Source organism: Narcine bancroftii, chromosome 2 (assembly GCF_036971445.1).
Source record: "Narcine bancroftii isolate sNarBan1 chromosome 2, sNarBan1.hap1, whole genome shotgun sequence".
NCBI classification, from domain to species: domain Eukaryota; kingdom Metazoa; phylum Chordata; class Chondrichthyes; order Torpediniformes; family Narcinidae; genus Narcine; species Narcine bancroftii.
Genome location: NC_091470.1, coordinates 72,632,071 through 72,655,414, shown reverse-complemented (window position 1 = coordinate 72,655,414; position 23,344 = coordinate 72,632,071). Strand labels below are relative to the sequence as shown.

The 23,344-nt window shown below is 38.4% G+C and overlaps 1 protein-coding gene across 1 annotated transcript in view; it reads left to right on the top strand.

The window, feature by feature from the left end:
• The window catches only part of fsip1 (fibrous sheath interacting protein 1), a 401,721-nt gene that overhangs the window by 121,546 nt on the left and 256,831 nt on the right, over positions 1–23,344 (top strand). The window lies entirely within an intron of this gene.

The following is a 23,344-nucleotide window of genomic DNA, read 5'->3' as shown; positions in this document are numbered from 1 at the left end:
CTTATTAATTCCTCCTCTCCTGGAAGTATTGAATCAGATTGAAGAAACACAAAATATGCCAAATTCATGTAAAACAGCAATAATTACAGTAATACCAAAGACGGGGATAGATCCACTAACACCAGTATCGTATAGTCCAATATCTCTACTTAACTCAGATTATAAGATAATAGCAAAACTATTGGCAAACAGATTGGCCGACTGTGTACCAAAAATAGTAAAACTAGATCAAACTGGATTTATTAAGAAAAGACGAACAACGGACAATATCTGTAAGTTCCTTAACTTAATCCATGCAGTACAAGGAAATAAGATGCCAACAGTGGCGGTTGCTTTAGACGCAGAGAAAGCCTTTGACGGGGTAGAATAGAATTATTTATTCAAAGTATTACAGAGGTTCAACCTACTAAGGAAATATATTAATTAGATTAAAGGATTATATATGAGGGACCATTGGCGAAGGTGACAGTAAATGGATATATATCGAACCAATTAAATTAAGCAGGTCAACTAGGCAGGGCTGTCCACTATCCCCCTCACTGTTCGCGTTAGTCATAGAACCCTTGGCAGAACTGATAAAACAGAAAATAAAATAAAAGGGATAAAAATAAAAGAGAAGGAATATAAAATCAGTCTATTTGCAGATGATGTCATAGTATACTTAACAGAACCAGAATTATCAATAAAAGAATTACATAAGAAATTGAAGGATTATTGAGAAATATCGGGGTAGAAGATCACGTAAATAAAAGTGAAGCGATGCCAATGAATAATGCTGATTTCACAAAATTTAAGAAAGAATCACCATTTATGGTGATTTGGCAAACACAAGCAATCCGATACCTAGGTATTAGACTAGATAATAATCTAGGCCATCTATACAAATTAAATTATCAGCCATTAATGAAGAAATTACAAGATGACTTAGAACATTGGAAAGATTTACCGCTAACACTGATAGGAAGGGCAAATTGCATTAAAATTAATATCTTCCTAAGGATACTATTTTAATTCCCTTAACAGAAAAATTCTTCAATGAGCTAAAGAAAATAATAAGGAAATTCTTATGGAAAGGGGGGAAACCGAGGATAGCGCTTGATAAATTAACAGAATGGTACAAACAAGGGGTCTTACAGCTACCAAACTTTAAGAATTATTATAGAGCAGCACAATTAAGATATCTATCAGATTTTTTTCAAACAAAAGAAAAACCAGATTGGACCAGATTAGAGCTAGATAAAATAGAAGATAACAGAACATATACATTATAAGTGGGATGAAAAGCTGGTGCAACATAGAAGTTCACCAGTACTGTACCATCTCCTCAACATTTGGAAAAAGATTCACGTAGAAATGAAAAAAACAAATTACCAACTACCAAAATTATTATTGATGCAAAATCAACTAATCCCTTTCACAATAGATAAGCTTTCCTTTAGAGAATGGGAGAGAAAAGGGATCAAAAGAATAGAAAATTGTTTTGTTGGAAATAATTTATTATCTTTTGAACAAATGAAGTACAAATATGGAATAACTCACGATACAATGTTTGCATACCACCAACTGAAAACCTACTTGAAGGACAAATTGGGAAGCATGCTGAGGTTACCAGAAGGAAGCAACTTTGAATATGTGATTACAGACACAATGATAATTAAAAGATTTATAACAAACATGTACATCAAGCTGTAAGAGAAAGAGAACGATGAAATAAGCTGTAAACCCAAACAAAAGTGGGAACAAGATCTAAACGTAAAGATAAAAAATGAAAAGTTGGGAAAAGCTATGCTCCAGAACTATGAGAAGTACAATAAACATGAGGCTACGCATGATACAATATAATTGGTTACATAGGGTATATATCACACCCTAAAAGTTAAATAAATGGGACCCAACGGTATCAGATAGATATTTTTGCTGTAAGAAGGAAATGGGAACAACAATACATGTAATTTGGGCATGTGAGAAAGTGGAAAAGTTTTGGGAAGATCTAAATCAGGTATTAAATAAAATCACAAAAAGTAACATACCAAAAAATCCAGAGATCTTTCTTCTAAGTAATATAAGAAGTAAAGAACTAGGCCTCGATTTGGATGAAGCACAAAAAAGATTTATTATGATAGACTTAGCTGTAGCAAAAAAAATGTATAATGTCAACCTGGAAATCAGAAGAGAGCCTGAGAGTACTGCAATGGTACATAGAAATGAATAAATGTATTCCATTGGAAAAAATAACATATAATTTGAGAAATAACATCACAGTATTTGAACAAATTTGGGAACCGTACATGGAACACAACAGAGAGGTCCTACCGTCTACCTCCACCCCCTAAAATGATAGAATGAGAAGATGAAATGAAATGACCCAGTGTGTAAAAGTAGATGACACAATTTTCTTGTTTATTTTCATTGTGTGATGACATTGTTTAATGGTTTTATTGTATTGTATATGTTGAACGTTTTGTGGGTAGGGAGGGGGGTGGGAAGGAGGGCGGGGGCTAAATAGGGAAAAAATGACTCTATATATCAAGAGAGAAATGTTTGTGTGTATTTTGGTTAATATGGTTCATAGTGTGAAAAATAAAAAATAAAAAAAAGAAACTGAGTTAGAGGGAAAGGTTAAACAGATTAGGATATTGTACCCTGGAATGTAGAAGTATGAGGGGAGATTTGATGGAGATATTTAAAATTATGAGGGGTGTAGACAGAGCCAATGTAGGGAGGCTTTTTCTACTGAGGGAAGATGAGATGTAAACCAGAGGACATAGGTTAAGGTTGAAAGCGGAAATGTTTAGAGGGATTAGGGGGAACTTCATCACACAGTGGTGAGAGTGTGGAACAAGCTGCCAGCTGAAGTAGTGAATGTGGGATCAATTTTAACATTTAAGAAGAATTTGGACAAGTACATGGATGGGATGGGTATGGAGGACTATGGACTGGGTGCAGATTAGTGGGACTAGGCAGAAAAATAGTTCATCACAGTTAGAATGGCTGCAGGGCCTGTTTCTGTTCTATAATGTTCTGTGGATGCATGGAAAAAATTAATGTGGAGTTTTGTAATTAACTGAAATCACTTGGTTAATGTCTGCATTGGTTTCCTAATTCTAGCAACATGAATTCAGATTATAATGCTTAGAAGATTTTTAAGCTCAACCTGATGGGTTTATCTTCTGTAGAAACTGAATTATTTGAACTATATAAAAATTCAACATTGAAAAATAATAAAATGTTGCTTCTCAGATTGCTAATGAATCTTGTGTTAAAACAGATTATCAATATTGATAGCTTTTGTTGTCAGTAAAACATTGGTGAACAGCGCGGGAAGTTTTGACCTGTTTTCTATTTAATACATGGTTTCTGAAGATCTTGGAAAAGAAATATTGCTTTTAATGAGCAGAACATTATGTCCTATCTTTCATGTGGAACCCAGTAAGTCTTTTAAGCTACTGGTTTCCTTGGCAAAATGTATTGTTGTTTTGGTTAAATCCTCATTCTCTCTGTATATTTACACATCAGCAATAAATGTCGATATAATAGAAGTTTCAGCAATACTGGAAGTACCATGTATTTCGTCATATAAATCAACCTTCAGGTAAGTTGAGTCCTCATTTTCAGATTCATTTTCAGGCTTTTATCATATATCGGGCATATGTCGACACCCCCCCCCCCCCAACAAAATTGCGATGACTGAGCTGCTGGGTCGTTGGCTGAGGGTGGTTATTAACATGGCGGCTCCAGCAAAATGGCAAAATTATAAAGTGAGTTTTAAGTTAAAAGTAAGAGAAATAGCCAAGAAATCCAGCAACTGTGTTGCTGCAAGAGGATTTGAGATAGATGAGAAGTTGGTAAGAGATTAGAAAAAGAAGATACTTTCAGAAAAATACAAAAGAGGCAATGTTCGATGAGAAGAGGACTCCTTTGTTGGCCAGAGTTGGACAATCACATCGCAGAATGGCTACATGATCAGTGGAAAGAATGGTACATAGTCTTACAAAAGAAAATAAGAGCATTTGCACTGAAGTGGGCAAAGTCGCAGCTGGAACACAGTAAAGATTTTGAAGCTACAGTAGGCTGGTGCAACACTTTAATCAACAGGAATAATCTGGTATTATGATGAAAAATAAAAATTGCTCAGAAACTACCAAAAGATCTTCATAAAATTGTAAGTTTTCACCAGTTTATTAGGTGTAACCTGGAGAAGCCCAGTTTGTATTGGCAAATATTGGAAATGTGGATGAAACCTCCATGAATTTTGATATAATTGGCAACAGAATAGTGGAATGTAATGGTGAGATACCTGTGCAAACCAGAAGTATAGGCCATGAAAGACTAGGGTAATCTTAGAACTCAAGCTTAAACCTAAAATAAAATTCCCAGCAGGTATTTTTTGTACATTTTCATGAAAAAGAATGGATGGATGAAAATGGTATAAAGCTATGGATAGACAATGTGTTGAACAGGTTGTTTCTGCAAGGAACAGATTTTGCTGGTGTGGGATATGTTTCATAGCCAATTAACTGAGAACACTTAACGTAGATTAGGACAAAATCTACTTTATCCCTGGTGGTTTGACATCCCTATTGCAACCTCTAGATGTCTTCTTGAACAAGTCATTCAAAGACCATGTGCATCAAAAATGGAATACTTGGATATCGAGTGCAGAAAAATCATTCACAAAAGGTGGGGCAATGCATGCTGCATCACTTGATGTGCGGTGCTACTTTGTGCTCAAAGCATGGAATGAAGTGAAAGTAAAGACTAATAAAATCATTAAAAAAGTGTGGTATCTCTTGTGCAATGGATGATTTATTGTGGGACGCTGTCAACAAAGCTGAAGCTATTTCATCAGATACCGATTGGGACCCATATGATGATTGTTTAAAGAGGCTATGGATGTGCTTGCCTCGGTCTTTGCCTCAGACGATGGTAATAATAGTGATTTTGAAGGACTCTAAATGTTTTTTTTTAACAAAAAAATTATTCTAATATACTAGCAGCATGAAAATTTGTTGTAGTTTTTTTTATTTTTCAAGGGTCAACTTGTATGCTGAATTGGCGCTGTGGTTTTTTTTTTAGTTGAATTTAAGGTCTCAAATGTGTATCTGGCATATAGGTCAACCCCCTATTTTTGAGTGTTTTTTTTGAGGATTTCAAGACTCGAGTTATATGCTGAGATATACAATACTTTAAATATTTTCAAAGTTTTTGTGAATACTAAATAAAGCCATTCTTTTACAAATCATAGAGAATGAGGTTAGGAAAAATATCCTCTTATTTTGATTGTTTTTGCTGGATTTTCTTTTGTTTTAGAGCAGTTTGTTGTGGGAAATGTAAAATCATAGGACAGAAATGGACTCTTCCAGCATATGCCAATATGCCAATGCCTACCGACACTACCAATTTGCCTGTATTAGACCTGTATCCTTCTCCACCTTTTCTCTCCTGTACAAATGCCTTTTTAAACATAATAATTGTACCTGCCTCCTCCAGTAAAACATTTCAGATGTTCACCAAAAATTTAGCCCTCAGATTTCCTTTAAATTTCTCCCCTCTCATCTTAAACATGTGCCTTCTAGATTTAGATTTGTCTGCCGACTATGCTCCAGTGAGAATTAACCCAACTTAACCACACTCATTGTAACTATAGTTAACTATTCCAGGCAAAGTACCACTGAATCTCTTTTGTACTCTCTCTATTGCTGCCATTACCTTCCTGTCGTGTGACAACCAGAACTGATTTCAGATTTATTGTCAGTGTACATACATAACATCACATACAATAATGAGATTTTTTTTTTCCTGCGGGCGAGGCAGAATTGCCACTTATTGGTCATGCCAAAAAAACTGTACGATGTCCACATGTAAACAAACCGATTGTGCAATAAAGTCCAAAAGTACAAGTCCATCAATGAGTCCCTGTTTGAGTTTGTATTGAGGCGTATGATGGTGGGAGAGTGGCAGCTCTTTCTGAACCTGGTGATGTGAGATTTGTGGCACCTCTACCTCTTTCATGATAGTAGCAGTGAGAACAGGGCATGGGCTGGGTTGTATGGATTCTTGATGATTGCTTTTGCTCTCCGATGGCAGCGTTCCCTTGTAGATGTTCTCGATAGTGGGGAGGGTTTTGCCTGTGATTCCCTGGGCTGAATCCACTACCTTTTGCAGGGGTTTAAACTTGGGTATGGGTGTCCCCACACCAGACCATGATGTAGCTCACTTTTCACTACACTTCTATACAACCGTACAATCTGTACAATGGGAGTTGTTGTGAGAGTGAGTGAGAGAGGGGCATTTTAATAAGTGACAGTTAAAAGTGATTAACTAATATAGCCAAAAAGAGGAAGCAAAGCCAAACTGGAGCATCCATTTACAGGAGTGGCAAGTGTGTGAGAGGGACTTGGAGGTTTGGTTCAAGAGACCACAGAGAACCAGGTAAAAACCCATAAATCATACTCTTTAAACCACTCAAGCACTCTAGGTACTATACACTCAAGCACTCTAATTACTATATTGGATGGTATATATTATCACTGGCTTATAAGACCCTCCCCCCCCACCCATTTTTATCGTGAAATTTTAGGAAAAATTAGTTTTTACAGGTAAAACTTGAACAGAACATGCAACTAGGACATTGGTAAAACCATTTTAATATAACAATAATTAACCTTTAATAAGAGAACATTTAAACAAATAATTATCATAGACAAAAACACAATAAAACATCACTGTTCTATAACACAGACTTTAATCATCTCCACTGCCTGTGTCATCAGTATTCTCACTGTCAAAGTCCAGAAACTCAGAATCACTACTCCTGGTATTACTGTTGTTACGAGTCCAGAGGACCGCAAAACCCAGCAGGAATAGAAATTCACCAAGAGAAATAGTTATTTCAACAAAAGTTGCTTTTAATTTTCTTTAAACATATAAACAGGATCAAACTTTAACTTATTTCTATTAACTTAACGTAACCGAACTTAACACCCTTCTAATTCTAAGTGCACATGTATGTAATATGTTAATGTTCAAGAAAGTCCTTTGATTCGCAGTCCGATCTCACTTCTCACTCCTCCAAGTTCACCGGTATCAGGCAATTCTTATAGTGTGCACAGAATTTAACATTTATGAATTTTCACCAGGCTCTGGTGCAAATCTAAATAGGTCATAAGCATTAAATGGTAAGCTATTGAGATGTGCAGAGCAACAAAGGGATTTAGGAGTGATGGTAAATAGTACCCTCAAGGCTGATACTCAGGTAGATGGTGTGGTGAAGAAGACATTTGGCCTTCATAAATCGGAGTATTGAATTCAAGAGTAGGGAGGTTATGATGAAATTGTACAAGGCATTGGTGAGGCCAAATTTGGAGTACTGTGTACAGTTTTGGTCACCAAATTATAGGAAAGATATAAACAAAATAGAGAGAGTACAGAGAAGGTTCACGAGAATGTTGACAGGATTTCAGGGTTTGAGTTACAGGGAAAGGTTGTGCAGACTAGGGCTTTTTTCTCTGGAGTGTAGAAGATTGAGAGGGGACTTGATAGAGGTGTTTAAGATTTTAAAATGGACAGACAGAGTAAATGTGGATAAGCTTTTTCAATTAAGAGTGGGGAAGATTCAAACTAGAGGGCATGGTTTAAGATTGAAGGGGGAAAATTATAAGAGGTATATGAGGGGAAATTTCTTTATGCAAAGGGTGGTAGGGATGTGGAATGAGCTTCCGGCGGACATGGTTGAGGCGGGATCATTGGTTACATTTAAGGATAGGCTGGATAGTTACATGGAGAGGAGAGGACTGGAGGGGTATGGACCGGGTGCTGGTCAGTGGGAGTAGGAGGGTGGGAATTTGTTACGGCATGGACTAGTAGGGCCGAACTGGCCTGTTCTGTGCTGTAAGTGGTTATATGGTTATATGGTTACCGCTCAGCAAGGTTCTCATTGGTTTCAGAGAGAGATTTGTTGCTAGTTAGACACACTCAAACTGATTTCCTCCGAACAGTCACTTCAGTGTCTTGCAGAAGAAACTAGGCCTATCAAGGGTTTTCCAAATGATAACTTCTTCCAGGTTACCACAGAGTTCTTCTTGTTTCCTTTATTTCAGGAAAAAAACTCCAGCCAGTCATTTCCTCTTGTAAGGACTACAAATGTTTTGAACAGGCTGAACTCAGAACTCACAACCCATCTTCAAAATGGGGTTTTCAACAAGCCTGCCTGCTTGCCATGTTGCAGCCTTAAAAGCTACTGGAGAACTGTCGAACTCAGTTCTCTCCCTCTAAGAGAAATCTTGTTAGTTCCTTCCTCTCTCTCTTTGTGCTTGTAAAAATCAAAACCTTTTGCAGGGCTAACCCATTCCTTGAAAGATCTTTATCAGCACTCTTCCATTTGCACCTGCTTTTTGAAATTCCTTCTAAAATAACTTCATTGTCTTTGCAAAGGCTCTCAGAGCCTGAATGTCTGGTTTGAGCAAAGCTCTGTCATTTTAAATGAGATGTGTTTTGTAAGTATCTGTTTGTGAAGTGACCAACAGTAAACCCCCACAAACTATCTCTTTTAAAGACATATTAATATATAATATAAAATATAATATACCCCGTAACACTGTCCTCAAATAATGCATTGTCCTCAGTGCCATCAGTGGCATTACTAATCCCACACTTCTTAAAAGCCTTATCAATAATTTTATCTCTTAAAGTTTCCCAAAAAGTCTTCACCCACTCATATACCTGTGTAATGATTGGGCGTTTCACTTTTCCTGTTTGTGATACTACATTGTCCTTTTCTCCCATCCATTCGTTCGAGTGTTCCCTCATGCTATTTTTAAACAGCTTGTTTATACACATCTAAAGGCTGCAATTGGTTTATTAGACCACCATGAATAATAGCCATCTGGATTTTCAGTTCGCGAGCCTTTTTTTAAAAATCATCTTCAGTCCTGTGTGCCCTGAACTGATCCCAGACCAGAAGTTCAGGTTTTTGTAGGTCCACCGGGACTGCTTCGCCATATTTTCTGCAACCATAATTTGATTCCAACTTTGTCCATCCAGCCTTTTGAACACGAACAAACACACTGTGTGGTATTTTTTTCTTTGGGGTGAGTCTTTCTTTTAAATATTACAAAAGGTAGCAGTTTTGTGCCATTAGCATGCCAGAAGTACTGTATAGTGTGTCTTTTCATAACTGGTGGTTTTTACTACCACGGTTTTAGCTCCTTTAACACTCTCAGTTTTGTTGGACGGTACATCGAATGTTACTGGAACTTCATCATGTTTCCTATCTGTAGGCGGTTCTCCAAAAACTTTAGCCGCCACTCTATTCCTATTGCATACATTGTAACTTTTAGTTTGTATGCAATAGTGTAGCTTGAGTGCTTTCTTCCAGTTGCCATCTTGCAGATCAAAGCTTTCACTGCAGTGCTCAAAATGGCGGCTCCAAAATGTCACCTTCTTGTATAAGACCCAGGGTGATTTTTGGAGGGGTAAAAGGGGAAGGGTGTCTTATATGCCATCAAATTTGGTACCCAATAGCCTGGTGCCTCAGACTAAACAAGATAATCAGCAACATCACAAGTAATAGACATCATATTACAACTACATAATTAAATAAAACTAGGATGCAGTGTTTGGTGATGTGCTGTAGCTGCAGGATATGGGGGCCAGTAGACCCATTTATGGATCCAGGTTAGCACATCTGTACCAAGTGTTGGGTGCTTTAGAAACTCAGGATCAAAGTTGATGACCTGGAAAATGAGCTTCAAACACTGTGACACATCAGGGAGGGCTTGACTGCTAGAGAGCCAGGTAGAAGGATCCAAGAGGTAGTTCTGGAGGAGCCAGAGACTTTGAGCTTGTTCAACAGGTTGGAAATTCTTACTGTTGAGAGTCGGGACTGCAGGGGGGATGAGTGACCTGATTGTGGCACTGTGGTTCAGGGAGCCATTGAAAAGGGAGAGAGAAGAGGAATATACTGGTAAAAGGGGATAGCATAGTCAGGGGAATAGATAGTTTTCTGTAGTGAGGATCAAGAGTCCAGAAAGTTGGGCTGCATGGCTAGTGCCTGGGTTTGGGACACCTCATCTGACCTGCAGAGGAATTTGAAGAAGGAGGGGAAATGGGTTGTCATGGTTCATGAGGGTGCCAACAAAATAGATGGAAACTAAGACAGGTTCTTTTGAGCAGCTAGCAACTACATTTAAAAAAACAGAACCAAAAAGGGAATATTCTCTGATTGCTATCTGAAACACATGCAAATTGGCACAGGATTGATTACATTTAGGGAGTTGGGTCTGTGGCTCAAAGAGAAGGGAGTTGGAATTTGTTGAATATTGGCACCAGTATTTGGGAAAGAGGGAAGTCTTCTGATGGGTTGGGCTCCACCTGGTGAATCACATAACTCAGACTGAGGGTAGTGCTTTAAATTAAATTGCAGGGGTGAGTTTGACAGATTGGTAAAGTATGGATAAAGTTAAAGAAATGAATATAGGAAAGGTTATTGAGATCTCCAGAATAATAGATGTGTAGCTAGCTTCTACATGCTATGCCTCGGGGGTGTGGCAAGATGGCGTAAGGATCAGACGTGCCTTCCAGTCCTCTCGTGACTCTATCTTATTGTTTTGTCTAGAAATGCCCGTTAAAATTCTTTAAAAGTTTAGATAATTTCAGTGCTGTTAATTTAACTTATGATGGTACAATTGGTGGAAAAGAGCAAAAAAAAAACGACAACAGATCATCAAAAAACTACATTTTCCAAAAGTTCAAGTTTTGGAGCCTACCTACAGGAAAGACACCGGGACTCAGCGTGAAATGGATCCCAGGAGAGAGGTAGAGCTCTATGTTACATTGGTAGAGACCCCTAAAGAGGGCGCCAAACAGCTTTTAGAACAAAGAGTTACTCAAAGGCATTTGTCAGCTGTAGAGGTGGCGCTGCAAACTGCATCTCTTGAGATAGAAGAACCTATACAACTTGATGTACTGGGAGAATTTAATACATTATGGACTGGGGAAAACCCCGGCCAGCATCCTCCAGTCATTGCTGGAGAGGCTGTGGCTGGGGTTTCCACATGCATTCTTACTACAAGGAAGGCAACCAGAATGAAGGAAGGAATAGAAGATCCTTTGGAGAAGAAGCAGGAATCTGTTGAGCCAAAATCTCTTCCAATTGAAAAGATTTTTGTGAATCTTGAATCTAAATTATCTTATACAATGCAGGGATTATCCAAGATTATGACTGAGCTTGGTACTAGGTTTAATACTTTGGTGAAAATACATTCTCAACATATGGCTGAGTTTGGAGCTTTTAAGCTTGAAGTGAGAGATAAATTTAATTCGTGTGAAGAAGATATAGACGAAATACGGGATCAAGTTTTTGATGTGACCAAAATGGTCGAAGACTTACAAACTCAAAATAAAAATTTGGTGAAAAAGATTGATTATTTGGAAAACCAATCCAGACGGAACAATATAAAGATTATTGGTTTGCCGGAAGGTATGGAGGGACCAGACCCAAGAAAATTTTTTACTGAATGGATTCCGCAGGTGTTGGGTCAAGAACATTTCCCGGAAGGTATAATACTGGAACGTGCTCACAGAGCCTTGCGTAGAAGACCTATTTCAGGTCAAAGTCCAAGACCTGTTTTGGTTCGTTGCTTGAATTATTACGACAGAGAAATAATTTTACGAGTGGCTATTAGAAATGCACAACAGAGAAAATCACCCTTGATGATTCAAAATAATCGAGTTTTCTTCTATGCGGATTTGAGTCAAGAAGTTATGTTCCAATGACGGGAATTCAATCCTGCTAAAGAGTTGTTGTGGAAGAAAGGTTACAAGGCAACCTTTAGATATCCAGCTGTTTTGAAGGTTTTTCAAGATGGTTGCCAACCAAAGTTCTTTGATTCTCCAAAGGAAGCTATAGCATTTGCTCAAGAGCTGCCAATTACTCAGTTTCAACAGAGACATAGTCTGCCGCGATCTCTAAGGAGACAAGAGATGGAAGAAAAGAGCCGTTCTCCAAGAAGGAATGGTTGTAATGGTGACTCGGCAGTTGGACCTGATTAAAAGAAGAGTTTTCCTTTTTTTTCTAATGTTTTTTTTTAAAAAAGGGATATTAAATAATGATGATGTTAGTTTAAGATGAAGTGAGAGTTGGGGAAGAGAACTGGATAGGCACTATTTCCTGAAAGTCATCTGCTACATGTGAGTTATCTCACACCCATTTTTTTTGGAAGTTACCGCATTGCGCGGTTTAGACGGGAGGGGGTATTTTTAACCTCCTACCTGTTTTTTTTCCTTTTTTTTTGTATTATTAGATTAAAGAATGAAAGGGTTTTTTTTTTGTTTAAATATAAAAAAAAGCATAAGAAAGTATTTGATTGTTTAAAAAACTAAAAATTGATGTGGTTTTTTTTGTAAAGTTTATTCAGTAGATAAGGAATATCTGAAATTTAAATGTGAATGAGATGGATAAGTTTTTTAAAATATTTTTTTTCTTTAACTTTAAGATGAAATGAGTGGTAATTCTGCTGTATATTATTTTGCTATTTTAGTTATAGAACGAAGGGAATAATGGTGAAAGTTATAAATTGAATTGTACAATTCTTAATGAGGCTTGAATTTTGTTTGTGGTTTATGCTCCATTTGTTGAAGATATAGATTTCGTTGTAGATGTGTTTTTATTATTTGGACATCTGAATTTTAACGTAATGATTGGGGATATTTAAATGTGGTATTGGAGCTTTTATTGGATAACTATTCAAGAGTAAAAGGGAAAAATGGTGGAAGAGTACTAAAATTGAATTGTACAATGCTTAATGAGGTTTGAATTTTGTTTTAAGATGGTGGTTTATGTGACTAATATGATGATAGATGTGAAGTTAGTTGATCTTTGGTGAAGGTTTATCTCTACAGAGAAAGTTTTTTAAAATTTTTTTTCATGCTACAATTTTTTTTAAAGAATTGATTATTGTTTAATAATTTTTGATAGATGTTACTAACTTTACTAATTTTTTATATTAAGTTTGAGTTAAATATATATTTAATCTTAACTCCATTTGTTAAATATATGCATTTAAGTTTGATTTAAATATGTTTTTTAAGTCTGATATGTTAGTATTAATTACTTTTCTTTTTGTTAGTATTTTAATCGGTTATGTTTTTGTTTTTTTTTGTAAGTGGGTTTTTTTCTCGCATATATTATTAACTTTATTAATTCTTCACTTTTTATTTTTGGGGGAATTTGACTAATTTGAGTTGGGTTATTAATGTGTAATAATTATTGGGGAGGGTATAGTTTATTTAGATTACTGATATTGTATTGTAAGTTTATTATTTTATTCTTAATTTTTTTAATCCTATATGTTATTCATGTTATAAAATCTTAAATAAAGTTTTTAAAAAAAAACATGCTATGGCTCTAGCACATGAGAAGTTATAGCTTCATGCAGGTAAGCTCAGAAAGAACACTCTGCTCCCAGAAAGAATGACACAAACCCAGTTGAGTGTAGTTAACACTGAGCTTTATTAGGCTCACAGCCCTGCCTTTATTCTCAAGATGAGGGGCGTGGTCAAAACCCTCTCAGCACTGATTGGTGTGTTTGTGATCTGCTTTCCCTGATAGGCCAGTTAAGCTCTTTTGGTTGTGGCCAATTGAAATGCAGTGTTGAGGGCCTTGTGCAGCCTGCTGGATTGTTGCGCTTGTCCTTCATTTTGTGAGGCCACATGAGGGAGCTGCGAAGGGCCGCCACAGATGGTACAAAAAGTTTATCCTTTTCTAAAAAAAAGGTATTGTATTTCAATGCATGCAATATATAAAACCAGGTAGATGAGCTTAAAGTGCAGTTAGAAATTGGTAGATATGACATTGTGGGCATAATGGACACGAGGCTGAAGGAGGATCAGAGCTAGGAGGTAAACATCCTTGGAACACATCCTTTTATTCTATCAAAAAGACAGGCAGGTGGGCAGAGCTAGTGGCTCTGTAGGTTTAAATAAATGAAATCTAATCCTTAGCAAGAAGAGACATAGGATCAAAGGATGTTGAATCCTTGTAGGTAGAATTGAGAAACTGCATAAGTAAAAATTTCCTGATGGGAGTTACTTGCAGATCTTCAAATAGCAGCCATGTTGTAATGTGCAAATGACAAAAAAGTTTGAAAAGGAATGTAAAAAAAAGGGCAACTTTATAGTGGTACAGGAGGCCATCAATATGCAGGTAGTCTGGGAAAATCACATTGGCACTTCATCCCAAGGAATTTGTGGAATGCCTACAAGATTTCAACTTCACCACCAGAGGAAAGAACATCCTGGATTGGGTGAACACCAACATCCCTGGAGCATAAAAGGCTGCCCCTCACCCCCATCTTGGATACTCTGATCATACAAGTAATATCAATCCTGCTAACCTTGAGATACAGACAGCTGGCAACATGAATGAAGCCATTTTGCAGGGAGATCTGAACGTGGTTGTAGGAGGGAGGGAGTACACAGCAGTGCTACAGCACTGCATCAGGACTGGAGCTGTTAACCTATAATGGCCGTAATCATCAAGGAGTATGTGAGCTCAATGACTGGCTACATCAGCAAGTGCATTGAGGAGGTCACCAAAATCAAATGCTTCACAACCAGGGTTGGATGCAGAGATCCAGGCACTTCTTAGAGCTCATGATGCTACCTTCAAGACAGGAGACAAGATGCCATTAAGAGATGCCAGGGAAGAACTCTCCCATGCAACTTGGAAGGCAAAGCATGGGTACACACAGAAGATTCATAGACAACTATGTGACATGAGGTGCAGGAGGCAGGGGATCCAAACTATAATTGACCACAAGACCATCTTGTGTGTCAAAAACAATGATGCCTCCCATCGACAGACTGAACACCTTCTATGCATGCTAATGCTGAAGAAAGCTCTGTATCCACTTGATGAATGAACCCCCTGCATAGCCTCAACTGAGGTGAAGAGAATTCTATCGAAATTGAACCCACAGAAGAGAATGGGACTGGACAAGGTAGCTGGTTGGATAAGGACTGCACAGCCAACTGATAGAGATCCTTACAGATATCTTCAACAAGTCACTGCAGCAGTCCATTATCTCCTTGGGTTCCAAGATAGCCACCATCCTCCCTGTGGGTTCCAAGACCGCTAACTTCATCCCAGTATATGAGGGAGCTGACCCAACATTGCCAACTGTGAGTGACAAGGGCCTCAGTTTCTTGGGATGTTGGCCTGTCAGAGGGTGTTGATATTTATGTGCGTATCCAGGCAATGAATTTGTACAATTTTTCAGAGATAGCATTGATGATATTTTTTCAGTGCCCTGAGATGCTTGCTGTAGGTAGTCCAGGTTTGGAAAGGCTTAGTAAGTCAGGGATCACTACCACCCAGAAAATAATATATTTTGTGCCAGGTCTGAGGATTTGATCTTCAAATGTGTTATTTCTCAATAGACAAAAGTCTATTTATAAAAATATTTACAGCAGTGAAGATGATGGCCAATTAAGTACTTTTGAAAGTGGTCACTGTTGTTATTGCAGGAAATATATTCAAAGATGTGACTGCTTTCAAGTGTGCTGTTTTGGAACCACTTTGGCATGTCTTGGAAGATGCCATATAATTGTGATGCAATATCACCTTATTGATCATTTGACTCCTTGAAATATTTCTAGTGCGATGCTCAAATATTACTTTGAAGACTCCAAAGTCTGTTTGCCATAATTTGAAAATGTTGTTCTGAAAAGTAATTGAATTCCATTTTCCCTTTTATCATTTTCTGAATTTGATAAAGTTACTCACTTTTAATTTAAATCTTGTTATGAGCTCAATCTTGTATATTAACTTGGCATGAAAATCTTTCCTACAGTTATGAAATTGTTAGACTTATATGAAAAGTTTAAGTTGAGCTGTGTCCCACAGCTGCAGAAAATCTCTTCTTTCTGGAATGTTGCCATGATTATAGGTCTACCTCGGGTGCTCCGTGAATTTTTTTTAACCCCCTGAATATTTTCAGACAGCTAAAATAGCAGCTTCTCATTACTTGCATTGAATGTGTTAAATATAGAAAACATTTTCTTTTTCAAAAAAAACCTGCCTTTCCATGTGTGCAGTATGTAGTTTAATGCTGAATTCATAGTAGTGTTAAGGCAGCTTCTGATTCACAAATGTTCAGGGCAGGACTGTTGGAAAGTTGCGTGGTAACGAAGTGCTGGCCATTTTTTGCCTTCTTGGAGTTTACATTTTCGAAGCATAGCACATTGGCAGGAGCTGTCTATCAACCGCCTAAACAGCTAGATCAGGGGCGGAAAACCTTTTACCATGAGTGGGTTGGATGGTGTGTCAGTGGTTGAACAGCAGGCTGCACTGATACCACCAGAAATAAAATAAATAATCAAACACAGACATTATGCAATTTAAGTTTTTGATTGTACATTACGTACTTCAAGCAGAGACAATGCATGAACATTAACTGACAATAATTTAACAAAAAACAATCCACAGAAAAATTTCAAGCAATGAGATCAACCGTATTCCTTCCAAAAAATCTATGATGATGCATTTCAGGTCAGGGAAAGGATCTTCAACTCTGGAAATGCACCAAAAATCATGAGTTAGTCATTAAGATGATGCATTTCAGGTCAGGGAAGGCATCTTCAACTCTGGAAATGCACCAAAACTCACGAGTTAGTCATTAAAATGACACAATAAGAAAAATCATAAAAGTCAAAATGGAGAAAAATTTGTCACAACGAAAACAAAATAACTCATCCCAAAACAGACAGCAGCTCAATCAGTGGGACACTTGATTTTGTTTGTTGTTTGAAAGCATTCCGATATTGGGTGACAGAGTTGTGATGCCAATTGCAAGACATCATCTTTAGGAGTTGTGCTAAGAACAAACTACTTAGCAGGAGTGATAAAATCATCCCTTGCTGGATATAAATATTTCAAACAGGTGTTTGGAGTGCTGCAAACTGTCATTTAAATCTGGTTGCTTTTAAATAATTCTTCAAGTAGTTCAGGAGTTTTAAAAAAAGGGGTAACAATTATTTTTGTTGCAAAACTGCAGACATAAATAAATTTGTCAAATGCAACATCCTTATTCTTTCTCAGCAGAAGCTATTGTTTATTCCTCTCAACTTCTGTCTTTGCTCCTGGACTCCCACTTTTATTTAATTTCTCTGCACTCTAAGGTACTGATAGTTCAATGAGGTAAATCCCAGTGAACAAAACTCATCTCAGGTCTATCTTGAGGGCAAAATGTGTTCCTGGGAATGCCAGGGTAGGTTATTTTTCCAGGAGCAGAAAGTGAAGTGAAGTGGTTGATGATAGATTCCCGGTTATCACGATGTGGAAAGACTTCAGTGAACATTCTGCGTGAACACAGTAATTTTGCTGCCTGGTTCATGACCCTGAAGGAACAGGCGGGATTTATATGGCAACAATGTATGTACTTTGTTTAATCCACATGCACAGTCCCGAGGCCACAGATGACAAAGACTGACTGTTTAGAGCACACATGTCAAACTCTGGCCCGCGGGCCAAATTTGGCCCGTGGTATAATTATATTTGGCCCGCAAGATCATTTCAAAAATGTATTAGAGGTGGCCCGCTGGCCGCCGTGCCAGTATAGCGCACGCACAGTAATACAACAAATCCCAGAATGCATTGGCGTCAGCCCGCTAATCGACCCCACCTCCTCTGTTTACGTTGCAGGGTCTCACCGTGGACTCTGGTTTTGGGGCCTGGCCGGTGTCAGGGGAAGCCAAGGCCGCTTCCCAGCACCCGGAACCGGAGGCCTTGGGCCTGACCTCGCCAGGACCGTTGCCCACTCCCCCTCCCTGCCGCAGGCCGACCCGCGACTCACGGTGACGGGGCCGCTGATCCGTCGAGATGCCGCCCTGCAGCGAGAGCCGATGCCCCCGCACTGTCGTCGTCCAACCCGATCGCCCGCAAACCCCGCCCTCCCGCACACAGGCCTGAGTAAGGATTATGAACTTTAATCTCAGGATAAAACGATCTTCCAATAGTTTCATGTCACAGTGATAAATATATTCCTGGTTAAAAATGGTCCTGCACCTGGATACAAGCTCATTAGGCATAAAACTTGAAAAGTGTGTAAATCAAAGGATATCTGTACCAATGGAAAAAGGGCATGGCAAATAACCCTATGCCCACAATCAGTCACCCATTTGATTGTTTCAGGAATCATGTTATTCTCCCACATTCTCAATAGCCCTCAGATTTTACTATTCGACAGCACACTAGCAACATTTGACAAATCCTCTATAGAGAAATATTATTTATTGAATATTTTATTTCTCATTTGTTAATGCTTCTGGAAAGAGTTTATCCAAAACTATTATTCAACATTTATTTTAATAAGAAAATGTTTAACATTACATATGTTGAAAGAAGAGAAAACATGCAGATGTTGTTGAAAATTTTCAATAAATATTTAGTTCGGCCCTCGACTTAGTCCAAGTTTTTAATTTTGGCCCTCCGTGAATTGGAGTTTGACACCCCTGGTTTAGAGCGACAAACAGTGTATGTTGGAGCTGCTGAAGGTGATTGGTCAACGTTAGATTGCAGGCTGGATAAATTTGGATTGCTGGGCGGTTCACGGTTGGTTACCCACCCCTGAATTAGATACAGAATGACTAAGTTGAGCTATTGCTTCAATAAAATTCAAATTGGGTTTAGTAGCATGTTTATACTGTTAATCCTGTTTATTGCAACATTTGAGTTGTATACAGCAATTGATAAATTTATTTCCTAGAAATGTAGCAGAGTGTTCTGTGTCCTTGAATAAATAGATGGTTGAATCTATCACTCAACCAGAACCCTGAAAGGTAAACATGTAGTAGAATGAATCAGATTCTAGTTGAGAAAGTGCATTTCTAAAGGAAATTATATCATGAGCCTGTTCTGAGGAATGTTCTCTAATTATTGCAAATATCGTATACTTAAGACAATTCATATTCAATAATTCTTGCTGTTTAGCAGTCAGCTTCTACTTGGAGCCTACTAAGCAGTTTAACATTTTCCTACATGCTAGCTAATTGTTGGCTCTTTATAATATTTTTTCTTTCAGAGCAAGCTTAACCCTTCATTAGAAATGCATTCATTTCTAAATCCTCAATGAAAAATCTGGAGGAGGATCATTCATTTTCTTAGTGTACACATGAGAATAATTAGTACAAAATAAACTCTGAAGATCAAGACAGTCACTCACAGTAGATTTTTTTCCCCCCAAATGAAACAGTTTCAGCATTTTCTTTTTGAATTGGTCTGAGGTCATGATCATCATTGCATTCAGCAGAGCTGCCTCTTTAGTGATAATGAAAAGCAGTCAAAGCTGAGATGATCTGAAAAGAGGGGTATTGCAGATGAAATGATTCTGATTCAAAATTCAGAAGGAATTGGCAAGAGAGAAAGTGGAAATGTGCCTTCACAGAAGAAGTGGGTGTTACATTCTTTCCCATGAAAAGCAATAGAGTTTGCTCAAGGAATAATTTTAAAATTGAGATGAATAGAATTGTGTGTGAGAGTCCTGAAGCATATGGGCCAGGTGATTGTGGTTAAGATCCATATCATCAATGGCCAGAAACATTTTAGGGGCTGATTGATCTACACCAGGTTTAAGAACACCTTCTTTCCCGCTATTAGACTCCTGAATGAACCCTAAAATAGTAAATTACATTGCTTTTGCTCTGTGGCAATCAATCTCCTTCTGTAACTCTTCACATTTGTACTACATCTTACTTGTACCAGTTATGAAATATTTACTGATCTGCTTGCAAAACAACCTCTCTCATTGCATCTTGATACATGTAACAATAAACTTGAACTTCACCATCTGGAAATAGAAGAAACTGCAAATGCTGGAAATATGAAATCAAAAACAAAAAAAAACCTGAAACATATTGCAGGTCACACAACATTGTGGAGATAGAAACTGATTTATTAATTAAGGTTAAGAGATGTGATTAAAGGTCTTGATACATTAAATATATCAATCTTTCAGAAATGCTGCTGAGCTTGTTGAGTGTTCACAGCATTTTATGCTTTTGTTTGACCATCTGGCATGCATTTCTACAAAGATATGTTTTACACACCTTCGAGCAGATTTTCAACAAGGAACTTAATTGTCTAATTTCTGAAATGGGTGGTCTACTTTGAATCCTGTGTTATATCTGCAGCTCAATAAGAACACCTCATTAATAATAATAATGAATAATTATGCAATGTAAAATTAATTAAAGGTCCAATTAACACTTAATAGGTTTAATGAATTAGCAGCTAATTTGCTCAGGTATGTTGTTCAAAATGTTTAATTAAGTAAATTAACCTAGTACAGTGGAAACATTCTATGATGTTGCTCTGTTGTTCCTACAATGGTGAAAAATGAGTGAAATACATTTGGTAGTAAATTAAAAGCACATGTCCAATAGACGCCAGCCTATGAAGTGACTGTGTTTTCCTTGCTGACTAGCCTGAAAAGTGTTCTGTAATCTAATAAAATATTTGTTTAATTGCCTAACAAAAAGTACTTTGAGCTTGATTTGTTTGATATAATGCTGGTATTAATAAAAACTGTGTCGGTAGTTAAAATAGTTCCATGGTTATTTAGTTACACTTTTATTCTATTGTGTGAGAAGAAAATGGTCAACAGCTGTAAATATAAGTAGCATAACGAAAGAAATAAGCATGATCCTTAATGTTTAAGAAGTCTGTGAAGAAAGGTCTGTTCTTGAAGAAAAAAAACCTGCCATTTTAACTGCACAAACCTGAGATGGAGACGGGCCTCAGTGCTATGAACTTTTCTAATTTCAGGTAATGAATCCCCTCACCCTTCTGCAGCCTTAGAGTTATTCTCCATTATATTTTTTTGTCCCCTTTCTCACTCACCTACATCCCCCCGCCCCCCTCAGTGCTCTACCCATTCTCATCTCCTCACCCTCTTTTTGGTTCTATCCCCAACCACCCCCACATCCTCACTGGATTCTTCCACTCTCCTCCATGCCCCCTCCCCTCCTTGTGTGGTCTTTCTTTATTGCCACCATTCTCATCTTCTCTTCTTATCGAGTTTCAAAAATGATAGGTTTTATCTCCTAATCACTCACTCCTCTTGTATAACTTATCTTCCTCCACCTGACCCCTTTGTTTTTCTTGTCTCTCTCTTCATTTTTCTGGCATCTGCCTATTTACTACTTATGTATGTCAAGTTTCACCACCACATGGTATACTGATCCCACACAGGATCCTTGTGTCTCCCCTCCCATTCTGTCCCCTTTACAATGCTTCTCCTATATTTTTCCAATCTTGATGAAAGGCTTCAGTTCAAAATCTTGATTGTTCTTTGCATCCCATTGATGCTGTTTGATCCATTTAGTTCCGCTAGCACAGTGTGTTTAGAGTTGGAAGCAGAGATTAACATGTACAAATATATCATTCAACCTAATCTATTGCATTTGGTGTATTGGGTGTGGCTTCCTCTACTTTTGTGAGACCATAGGCAGATTGGGTAACTACTTTGCCGATTATCTGCCCTTTGTTTATGGATCTAAGCTTGAACTTGCTGTAGCAAATTATTTTGACTCCCCTAACCAATCTTACATAAATACATCTCTCCTCAGCCTTGTCCATTGCCAAATGTGAACTTGAGGTATAACACTTCCTATTCCTCTTGGATAGCTTTAAACCTAATGGCATAAACATCAATTTTTCTAATTTGATCTAATCCCAGCCTCCATCTGCCTCTACTGTTTCCACCTGTTTACTGATAGTATCCTGTACTTAATTTTCTCTCTCTCTGCCTGTTTCCACCTCTCCCATCTGTTCAACATTCCATTACCCCTTGGCTCCTCCCCAGCTTTTTGCCCCCTTCATACATGTGATAACAACTTTTTTTTTAAACTTTATTCTTGATAAAGGGTCACGACCTGAAACAGTGGGTACAATAGGATCTATCTATTGTACCTGCCAATAATAGGATCTTTTAAGAAATTGTTAGTAGGTTCATACATAGAACTGAGAAAAATGGTAGATTCAGTGGCATATTTAGGTCATGTGGCGTCCTAGGGCTGCTACTGATATCGCTGCCCCCGTTTTTAAAAAAACACAAAAATTCACCACACACTAACTGTGCTGCTGCTGTTTGACATAGTTTCCACTTTACGCGCCCCTCACCACCACCACATACACAGGTTGCGAAGTCGCCTATCTGTCTTTACCCCTTACCTCCTCCTGATCACTGGGAACCCACATTCTGGCAATGGAAGTCCGTCAGAAGTTTGTTTGGGGAGCGGGTCACGGGGTAGGCTGCAGGGAGATTGGCAAGGTATTAATTGGAAAATCTCAGCGGGTGGCTGGGGTGGGCTGTCAGCGGGGTGGTCATCACATGGCTGGGGTGGGCTGTTGGTGGGGCTGTCAGGAGGGCAGCCGGGGTTGGCCCTGACAGCCCACCAGCTTCCCGCTGACAGCCCAGCCTCTGGCACTTCATTGGGCCGCTTTGGCCTTCAGGGCCGCTCATCAGCACCAGGAGCTCATTGCAGGATCAATAGTCAAAATGGCAATCTTCACTACCCATAATCCACCCCCCCCCCCCCCCCCCCCACCCACACACACACACACAGAGCTGGAATTGCTCTATATTTCCCTGGCTGGTACTGCCACTGGCAGAGCAGTTCCAGCTGCATGGGAGATTATGGATAGGGACGATGGCCATTTTGCCCAGTAATCCTGCATTGAAGTGCCACCATGCGCATTTTCATGCTGGAATAGCCCCGAAGCAGCCCATATTGGACTAGGGACTCAGATATTGGGTGGGTAAGGTGAGGACAGTGGCACTCCCTGCAAGTGGTGCTCCAGTTCTGTGCCCCACATGCAATATTCTAGATAAGTCTATGGGTGAGTTATGCAGTAGAAAATTTCTAGGCAGTTGTTAGAGTAGATTGTGAGGTTGGTACAACACTGTGGGTGAAAGGGCCTGTACTGTGCTGTATTTGTCTATGGTCTATTGACTATTTATACCCATGGATGCTACCTTGCCTACTGAGTTATGGAGTCATACAACATAGTTCTAGTCCATGCTGATTAACATGGCATTCTGGGCTAATCCAATTTGCTGGCATTCAGTCCATTTCCATCCATTGCCCTCCCCTAATCAATCCTCTTTTTCAACTTTTTAAAAAACATCTGTTCCACATGAATCCATGCTGAATAACTCCAATCATTTTCTGCCTATCCAAATACTGGTATATGCTGTCCCTCGTAATCCCCTCCAGCAATTTTACAAAATCCGATGTTAAGCTCACTAGCCTGTAGTTGTCAGGCTTGTTCTTGAACTATTTTAAA